General features: G+C 35.7%; 1 protein-coding gene across 1 annotated transcript in view; it reads right to left on the bottom strand.

Moving 5' to 3' along the window:
- Positions 1–5,296, bottom strand: part of LOC107716359 (cadherin-10-like) — an 18,980-nt gene extending 13,684 nt beyond the window's left edge. Inside the window, exon 1 of the mRNA XM_016522771.1 lies at positions 5,209–5,296. The gene's annotated coding sequence lies outside the window, so the exon portion shown is untranslated. The remainder of the gene's footprint in view (positions 1–5,208) is intronic.
- Positions 5,297–10,022: the final 4,726 nt, after the last annotated feature.

Below are 10,022 nucleotides of genomic sequence, written 5' to 3'. Positions count from 1 at the left end.
TATAAACATATAATATACACTCTCAATTAGATCATCTGAAGACGAATTCATAGAGACCAAACATGGTATATGTAAGGTTACATGAATGAGTGGTTCTGTCATAAGCATGCATAAAACAGTATACAATACAAAAGACAATATACAAGAACAGTAACAACATACACAATGACCTGAAGTATATGTGTGTTCATTCAAAGAAAGGTTTTCCTATGAATTAATTAGAGAAGAGTCCATTTTTATGGGCATTATGTGTCTGTTTTAGAGAGACTTGAGTAAGAGTTGATTCTCTCTACATACTTTTAGGTCGTAAAAGTTTATCTGATCTGGCTGAGGGGTCCAGGTTGCCATGGTAACCAGGGGCCTGGGGTCGTTCCCAGACATGCTGGCACCCAGTATGTTTATTGGGTGAGGGGTCTGTGATTATTTGTTAATCTAATGAATAATTGATTTGTTAAATCTAATGAACAAATGTGTGTCTGATTGGTCCAAATGCTACATCATATTTAAAATTGCCTAACCATTGCTGTCCATGTATTTTTATTTATTTTTAAAAAAATTTATCTAAGTGGTACGTCTTTAAAAAATTATTTGCGACGTTACATTATTCCAAAGATTAAAGGTACACTATGTAACTTTTGATGCTCTAGTGGTTAATAAACAAAACTGCATGTGTCTTGCAGAAGAATATCGTAGCTGGACCTACTTCGCTCTGTTTATGTATATGACTAGTCACACATGATTATCAAGTAGCTATATAATTAGGCTAATGGGAAACTAAAAATATGAAGGAAATTTTACAACCCAGGCTGTCATGGTGACTGAGACCAATTATTTCCAGCACAACCTCTGACTGTTATTCGGTCGAGACCCTCAGCATCATTATCGATCGAGATAACGTTCGCATCTCGTGTGGATTTTTTCTGCAGTCACAAACAATGATTAAAACAAAGTCTGCAAGTGAATGAAGTGACAACCCTTATTCACAAATTGATTCTCATTCCAATGTCATCTTCTTATTCCCTTGTCCTCTTAATATGTTCCACATCCAAATCGATTTCCAGAGGGAGTACTATAGTACGGGTGTTATAGCTACATCAGAGCCGAGAGAAATCAACGTACGTAGCGGGATCAATATCAGACCTTGATTATATATCACAGAATGACTAGGGTTGGATTCAAATGCTGGTCACACGACCTAAAAGCTCTTGCTCGCTGCCTCAAATAATGCTTGCTGCTGGCAGAGTGGCCTGCCGCTGTGTTTATTCCTGAGCTTTCAGGCTGAGTGTTTAAGCATGACAGCCGATGTGCGATACATTCAATTAACTGGGACTAAGTGAAACATTACTCACCTCCTTTTCACCTTTTAGAGAGGATTTTTCACGAGCATCTCCTTAAATGTAGCAAACAGAGTTTTAATGTTGCGAAATGTTTGAATGCCTGTCCCTAGAGATATTTAACACCACTATTACATTTCTGAACCGCTGTAAGCAAACACGTCAGTGTTCAACATGGCCAGCAGACTCCAGTTTAGCTTTCAGGTTACATGGCTACATGCCAAATAAATAAATAAATATGTATACAGTAAATATTGATTTGAGTTCAAATAATTTATCCCATAGCTTCCTCTAAGACAAAAATAGTACATTACAATCAGCCTAGCAACAAGACAAACATTATTACAGTAACATTAATACTAAAATCCACTGAGGTTATATTCAGTACAAACAATAACTGAGGCAAAATTATGGAAGTTCCGGAAGTATTTTTCCCATACAGATTTTTTTTTTTTTTAATGCCTCACAAGCCATGCACCAAACCAACCAGCTATAATGAATTACAGCATTGCAAATTTTGATTTGAAGGAAAGATCTATTTGAAAATTGGACAAAAATTCAAAGGTTCAAGACTCTGTAATTAATGGATTTAAAAAGGGAAAGATCTACAATCCCATGAAGCTTTGCGAACCATGTGGACTTAAAATCAGTGGATATCTATCAAAATTTGGTGTTGCATATTTGTTTGAGTGTTTCTTTTGGCACAATTTGCTTGTTGCAGTTCTCTGATTGGTGGAGATTTCTCTGTAGAATCATAAGTAATCTAGTTTTTCCAGGAATTCAGGTTAAACACTTATCATTTAAAAATAAGTTTTGAGTTCTGATTTATTTATAAAGCACATTTAAAAGCAACCTTGGTCGACCAGTGTGCTGTACTTGAGTAATATACAAATGCAGTTACGAAAGGTTAAAAGAGCAAGAGAAAAGATGATTTTTAACATGGATTTGAAATCAGAAAAATAAGTTGAAATAATGTGGGCTGATGGCCTTCAACATAAGCATATACCATTGATTAACCTTGTAGCTCACAATACAGTAGGTCTAAAGGCTTGTAAGTTATTATTGTTAAAATCAATTATCCTATTGAAAATGAATAGGATTTTTACTTTCCAAACTGACTGTCTCACTCTAATTTAAAATATCAGACCACGGAATGCCACGACTGACCAATCAGAATCAAGTATTCCAGAGCACCCACTTCATTGCTGACCTTTAACATCTCAGAAAATTCATCACATTCCAACGTCCTTTGTTTTTATACAGAATAATTTCAAATCGAACAACTTTCCTGTCAATAAAAAAGGAATTTTCACTAAAATACCTTCCAGTTCAAAACATTTTTGCTAAGTTCTTGAAATTGCACATTGCATTCGTCATTCAGCATGACAACAGTGGCCAACTAGCTGTCTAAATATATTTTTGATTGTTTAATATTGTTTAATAAAGTGCTGTGTATTCCTTGTTAATTCCCCGTCTTGCCCCCGGCTGGCATAAAAACCATTTCTGTTTTGTAACATGTAATCCACTTTGATTATTATTATGATTAAATGCTGCAGTTATAATTTAAACTCTTCCCATGGACCTTATTAGAATATTAATCCTAGATGTGCACTGCATAATAAGCAGCCTTTGACATCTCATGAATTTTAAGGCATAAGTGGTCAGTGATTTGGCCGGGGAAAGGGAGAGATGTGCATAAGATACACTGCCATATATCACCTATTAATTAGAGAATTAGCATTAATGCCCGCAGCTCCGAGTCAAGTACGCTTAGTCCTTGTATCTAAGCTATCATGGAACCAAATCTGGGCTCTCTAATGACATATAATACCTTGTTTTTTTCCCATTTTGCCTGAATTCTGGTGCTATCCAGGTTAATATGCAAATCTAATGCAGATTTCTATGCCCATGACCGTCCTTGCCATATGTACAGCAGCTTAAATCACCTACATAACTGCATATATTTAAGTGCTAGAGAGAAAGATTTACATTTAAGGGACTCTTATCCAATACTCTAGCATTTGACACCAACAACAAGCCACAGATGCAACAGTTACCACTTGGGGGAGCCCAAGACCTTTTTCTCTCTTCTCCTCCCTGTATGAATCTCCCCATCACTCCATCCCTCATGCTGGACGACTCTCACAGCTGGCCTCTCCCTTGCAATATTAATGCCCTGTCTTCTTTGTTTTGAAACTTTAGTCCAGATCAGATATGCACCATGTTGATTGCCTGCCTGGAGGATCGGCTTTGATTCTGCCAGGTTCACAGACTCAAGGCAATCATTTACACCCTGAGTTATTAGACAGAACACTTTCTCTGATTTCGTGTGGCTCTGAGGATCTAATGAATTCAAAAGTAAGCTTCGGCAGGAGCTGACGTAGGTCTTGTCTGATTAAAAAAAAATATGTGTGTTGTCAGAGAAGGGCAAAGAGGAAGGGAGGGCTGCGTGGTACACGGTTGCGGATACTGGAAATGCTGGCTAACATTGCTAGGGGTTTTACTGGTGACTAGAATTCAGACGGGCGCTAGATGAACAGTCCTTGACCTCCTAAAATGTATTTTTATAGGTCACTTCCTCAGGTCAGGGCGTAAATATGATTATAGTACCTCCCTGAAAAGAAATACATTGGTTGGATCTTTCACCTCATTATGAGGCAAATTGCCTCGCATTTCGAGGCAGAAAGAAATAGAGGGAGATGATATCAGAAGACAGAAACGGAAAGAGAGAGAGAGCTTCCCTGAGTGGAAGCATGTGGGGTTTTATCTCATGATTTATCTCAGTGTTGAAAGGCAATTATACATGTGACACTGGCTCAGAGGAAGTGTGCACTTTAATTTGTGTGAAACAGTCATGCCATTATGTGTTCATGTCAGATGTATAAATCACAGTCTGCATATATTGGCTGAGTTCAGAAGCACAGACGTTTTTTTTAGGTACACAGACAAGAATCAATCCTTATTGGCGATTCAGCTCTCAAAGTGATTTGTCTACAGTCTTACATTTAACTTCCACACTCACAAGTGGTACAAACAACTGACATGAAAGCTGGAAAATGCTCACGGATATTCTACATGAAGACAAACACAGAGCGCTACTTATGCAGGTTTAGTGTTACAGCTATGCCAACATTCTACAGAATCTGCACCGCTTTAGCTAAAACCCCGGGTTAAGGATCACAAACAGAGACAGTGGTGCATGAAAGCAATTTCCCTTCGTCGGCTGTGATATGTTTTATGTCAAGGATCAAACAAGCACGCAGACCTCTAAACACATGTGCACACCTCCTTGTAAAAAGCGACGGGGTGATTAATAAAGTATTACGCATAGAGATAGAGGGAGGATTTTTGAAACTTCAGCTGCAGTCATGACTCCTGTGGGTGATAAAGTTTAACTAGACTAGACACTGTGTTTACATATAAATAAATACTTTATTAAATATATATATATATTTATATATATATATATATATACAGTATAAAATAACTACAGCATAATGATGCATGCATGTCTAAGCAGATAGATAGATAGATAGATAGATTACAAATGTCTAAATAAAAGAGCTGATGACTGGCATTTCATGTAAGATTATATGATCTGGCAAGTCTGTGGCATTATGACAGAGGGCAAAATGCATTCAAATCTATTACATTAAAAATCCAATCCATTATGAGGTTGTTGAGGTTGTTACCATGGAAAAATGCAATTCCATGCAGAAGGAAGCATTCCAAAGTATTTCGATTTCGATTTGAATTTCGCCTCTTGTCAGTTCCACAGCAACAATTTCAAACTAGTAATAAAATTGCAACACTCTTTCCATGCTATTTAGATTAGCTTGCGTTATCTGAAGAGTAAGAAGCATAAGGCTCTTACCTTAACAAAACAGACTCCTGTGCTCTTCTGAGAGCATGTCATCCTCATGGAAGTACGACGCTGGCTTCTTTACTCGCCTCTTGGCAGCGCTCAGATTCCAAGACTGACTACAGTTGTGTGTGAGACTCCAGCTGCCTCTCTCTCTCTCCCTCCCTCGCTCACACATAAAGCCCTCTCTCTCTCCTGCTCTATCCTTTCTTTTTTGCTCTGCTGGACAAGGATGCAGTTTGCAGAGGGGAGCAGGCTCTGATTGGTTGCCATTCATAAGATTGTGATTGGGGATGGAGTTGACTGGGAGGAGGGAGCGAGGGGAGAGAGACCAGTGTTGGCTACAGACCAGGGCATTGAAATAAGGACAGTGGGTTTAACACAGCAGACATGATGACTTTCAAGAATTAAATCTTGGAATAAAAACATTGGTAAAGGCCAGGAACCCGAGGCATGTCCGTGACACGCTTAAAACGGCAAATCCTAAATCAGCCTAACAAAGGTTTTTGTAGGGCCGGTTGTTTTCATCGCACACATAAGCGCAAATATAACTGTCAGATTTTTGTGCTGAACACATAAATCAGATCACTCAGTGGAGCTGGCAGTCTTTCTCAACAAAAGGAGGAGTTCCATGCAGCAAAGAACACAGAGCGAGTAATACATTCAGAGAAAATAAAAATAAACAAAGAATATCTCAATATCTAAATACAAATTAGGGATTTTGGAAAATGAAAATCTTATATTTCACATACAAGACTTCTGTTGTATGTTCAGATTGTGAAAAATTATCATTTAAAACTGATTTATAAACCAAATTATGTTTTGGTGCCAAAATGTTGGACCTCAGGGGGAAACAATGTAATGCATGATATGACTCATTTGATATTTAGTGAAATAATTTATATATTTTTTTTCCTAACACAACAACAATGGGGGTAATATATAATATAGAGGTAATATCAGTAAATATCTTAACTTCCATTCAGCTCTGTAAGTTTCACTCACTTTCGTATAACAAAATTGCATATAATTCTATATAATTCCATAATTCCACGTATACTATAGTTTGAGGTCAGTAGGATGTTAAGATTATTTATTTATTAAAAATAAATGAAAACTTTTGTTCAACAAGGATACATTAAACTCATCAAATGTGACAATAAAGAAATGTATAATGTTGCAAAATATTTTTAGCCAAATGAATGCTGTTTTTTTTTAGAACTTTTTATTAATTAAGATGGAAGTCTGAAATAAACTATATTTTAAAATAGAAAGCAGTCATTTTAAATTTTAATAATATTTCACAATATTAATGTTTTATTGTGTTTTTAATCCAATAAATGCAACCTTAAAACATATAGACTTTCAAACACAATAAAACATCTCACCAACCCCAGACTTTTAAATGGTATACAGTCAAACAATACATGTACTATACACAGTGTAGAAAATTACCATGTAAAACATGTATTTGTACAGTAGGTATGGTATTTTGGTTGCAAAGCCAGATAATTTAAGCCAAATATTATTTAAGAAAAAAGCAAACAAACAAAAAAATTAGCCTGTAGCATTATGCAAATCCCAGGGAATGTATACTATGATGGGACTGTAAGTTGCTTTGGATAAAATATATGTATGCATAAATGTAAAATGTAAACTAAATATGTGTGCAATGATATAATTTTAAATGTAACAAAGCTGTACATTTCTAGCCTAAAATCTATGAGGATAATAGCATATTGTGGTGATATGAAAGATCTGAATGCAAAATTGAAAAGAAATGTTGCATCAAATCATGTGTCTATGTAGATGTTCTCCAACTACATACAGTGTAATTCATACAGAACCACACATTTCACTCTCTTTGTATGACAAAACCGGTTAAATTTCACATACAAGTCCTCTATTGTATGTATAGCATGCAGTTTCAGGATAAGTGTCACCGTGGATAAGTGCTGGAGATGAGAGCGCATTGAATAGATTCTGACTCTCTCTGAGCTAGAAAGAGCCAAGGTGGGGATGGCAAATACTTTTCATTTGAGCCTCGCTTTGATGTGCTATATGAGGTGGATCAAAGACCACACTGATGTGCCTATAGATGTTGGGAGAAATTCCAGTCAATGTATTGCAAAAAGAATAAACAAATAAGTTTTGTAATGTGCCACATGAGCTAAGAAGAATGTTTGTTTTGACTTTTTTTTCTAAGACATCATGTTCGAAATATATAACAGTTTGCATTTTCAGTTGAGCTAATATATGTGTATGAATCAGTTTTAGTGGTTAGTTTAATTTGATCTCAATTTTTACAATAACTTATGTTTTTGTGTTACTCTGCGCAGTTTGCAATTATAAGAATACTTGTGCGCTTTTGAGGGCAGACAAACTACAGTGTAACTGATTTAATATCTGATTCAAAAGGAACCTTGCTTCATCTTTGATTGAACATTGATTGAACCTTACCCAAGTACCATATCAATTCAATAGATCCCTTAACAACAGTATTTGATCCTATGCCTTTAATATGCCAGTTGTAGTCTCAAGGCCATGATACAATTATTGCCTTGCAGTTGAAGAAAAAAATGTGGAAACCACTTTTTTAAGGATTTTTTTTTTGATGAATAGAAGATCAATAGATTAAAGAACAATAAAAGTGTTGATTTTCATTTTTTATTCTTTTGCATCCTTGAAGAAGCATTACTTTCTTTCAAAATAATATCAAATAAAATAAAATAATCCCAAATGGTAGTGTACTGTATACATAGCTTATGTTTTGTAAAATCCCTGATCATTTCAGTCCACCCACTACAGTTGTTGTTGCATATTTGAGCATGTATTGCATCGCGGACCTGCCACAATGTACTAAAAGTATGGAGCACTGCCAGCAACTGTTTTGGTCCCAACAGTAAACCTGCAATCCATGAATAAGTGTTGTTACTCATTTCAGATGTGAAGAGGGTGATGCATGAGACTCTTAAACGTACCTTAGGAAAAAAATGGCCTCTTGAGTTATGTAGTTCTAAAGGTTACAGAGAGAGTGGAATTTTGTGAATAAATGGTGGAAAAAATAAATTGTCAGGGGGAAAAAATGAAATGTTTATCAGATATTTGTGGGAAAATATGGTACTTAAAACCTGTGATGCCTTCCAAGTGATACACACTTTCAAATGTGTCTCATACATCTGCTTAATGGGTGCCAGGTATCATTTTTTTTAATGAATTACAAAAAAGGTACATTTAAAAAAGTAAACTTACTTAACTTTGTATTTATTGGATATATATTCAATATATTTTCTGAAACGTCTCTGTATTTACCTATTCACATATCGTTGCAGAAAGCCTTGCCTGTTTAAGTCAGCTCAAAGCCACAAGTGTACAACTGTCTCCTCTTACAGAAACTCCAGTTCATATTTATTTTCAGTGCAGTCTGAAATTGAAATCGCTTTCATTAGTTGTTAGGACAGCATTGCAACTGAGATTCTAGAAACCTCTAAAGATCTGATTGTCCTGGATGTCAATAATCATTAGTTTTAAATATATTTTGAAGAAGATTGGTGCATTGTTGGGGAAGCTACTTTTTAAACATGTAGCTTTATATCTAAATAGACATTTATCTAAATTGATAACTTAAAGGGATAGTTCACCAAAAATGAAAATGTTGTCCTCATTTACATAAACCTGTATGAGTTTCTTTCTTATGTTGAATGTAAAAGAAGATATTTTGAAGAATGCTGGTAATCAAAAAGTTGATGGTCCCCAATGACTTCCATAGTATTTCTTTCCCTATTATTTCCCCCAGTATTCCCTAGTATTTCTATATTCCTTTGTGTTCAACATAAGAAAGAAACTTATACAGGTTTGTAACGACATGAGGGTCAGTAAATGATGACAACATTTTCATTTTTGGATGAACTGTTCTTTTAAAGACCCAAGATGCCACACAGAAACTCAAATCAGTGAATTGGTTCAAGTTTCATAAACTGTTCAGATGAATCGGTTCTCTTGATTGAATCAGACTTAAGGAGAACTGGTTTGGAAGAAAAAAAAATTACTTGTCACAAAGAACATTTTTAATAATCTAAAGAACCTTTTTTCCACTATAAACAACCATTTGTACTGAAAGGTACCATGGATGTTAAAGGTTCTTCATGGAAGCATAGATGCCAATAAAGAACTTTTATTTTTAAAAGTACTGGAAAGGCATTATTTTAAAAACAACTGAACTACTGTAATGCTACTGGACAAGGTTAAGTTTTAGTTAAGTATTTTCAGTTAGGCTAGTTAATTCTTAACACTGGTTTGATGTAACTAGCTCATTTTCTCTTGGAAGTGCTGTCACAACAGAAACATGCTAGATGCTACCAAGAACTGGCGACAGATGGATGGTGAATGAAATGTTAATGGATTCAAACTCCTTACCCCATGTCTGGGCACCATTACAGAGATAGCAAAGTGAAAACATCAACTGCAAAAATGATTGAATGTCACAGTTAAAAGTCAAAGTAAAGACAAAATGTGTAGAGAAAACAAAAGCTACATAATAACTATATTCCTTCTTATTTTGGCGCTTGGCATATTGCATCAATGCATGTGTTATTTCATACAACGCCTCCTCCTTTTCCTCCTGACAGTACCACGCCTCCACCTCCTTGTCTTTCTCCCTGCGTGCCTTCCCTTACATTACTCTTGGCCAGTATTCCTGCCAAGACTAATGATTGCACATGGACAGTTTTTTTCACACCCATGGACCTGTTAGCATTTCTAGCCAATGCATAAATATTCAGTACTTTCATCATATGAGCATTCTAAGTCATGCTTCTTGCACCTTT

The sequence above is a fragment of the Sinocyclocheilus rhinocerous genome, unplaced genomic scaffold, assembly GCF_001515625.1.
Source record: "Sinocyclocheilus rhinocerous isolate Xijiao unplaced genomic scaffold, SAMN03320098_v1.1 scaffold1051, whole genome shotgun sequence".
NCBI classification, from domain to species: domain Eukaryota; kingdom Metazoa; phylum Chordata; class Actinopteri; order Cypriniformes; family Cyprinidae; genus Sinocyclocheilus; species Sinocyclocheilus rhinocerous.
Note: the sequence above shows the minus strand (reverse complement) of the source record. Positions and strands in the feature narration are given on the sequence as shown.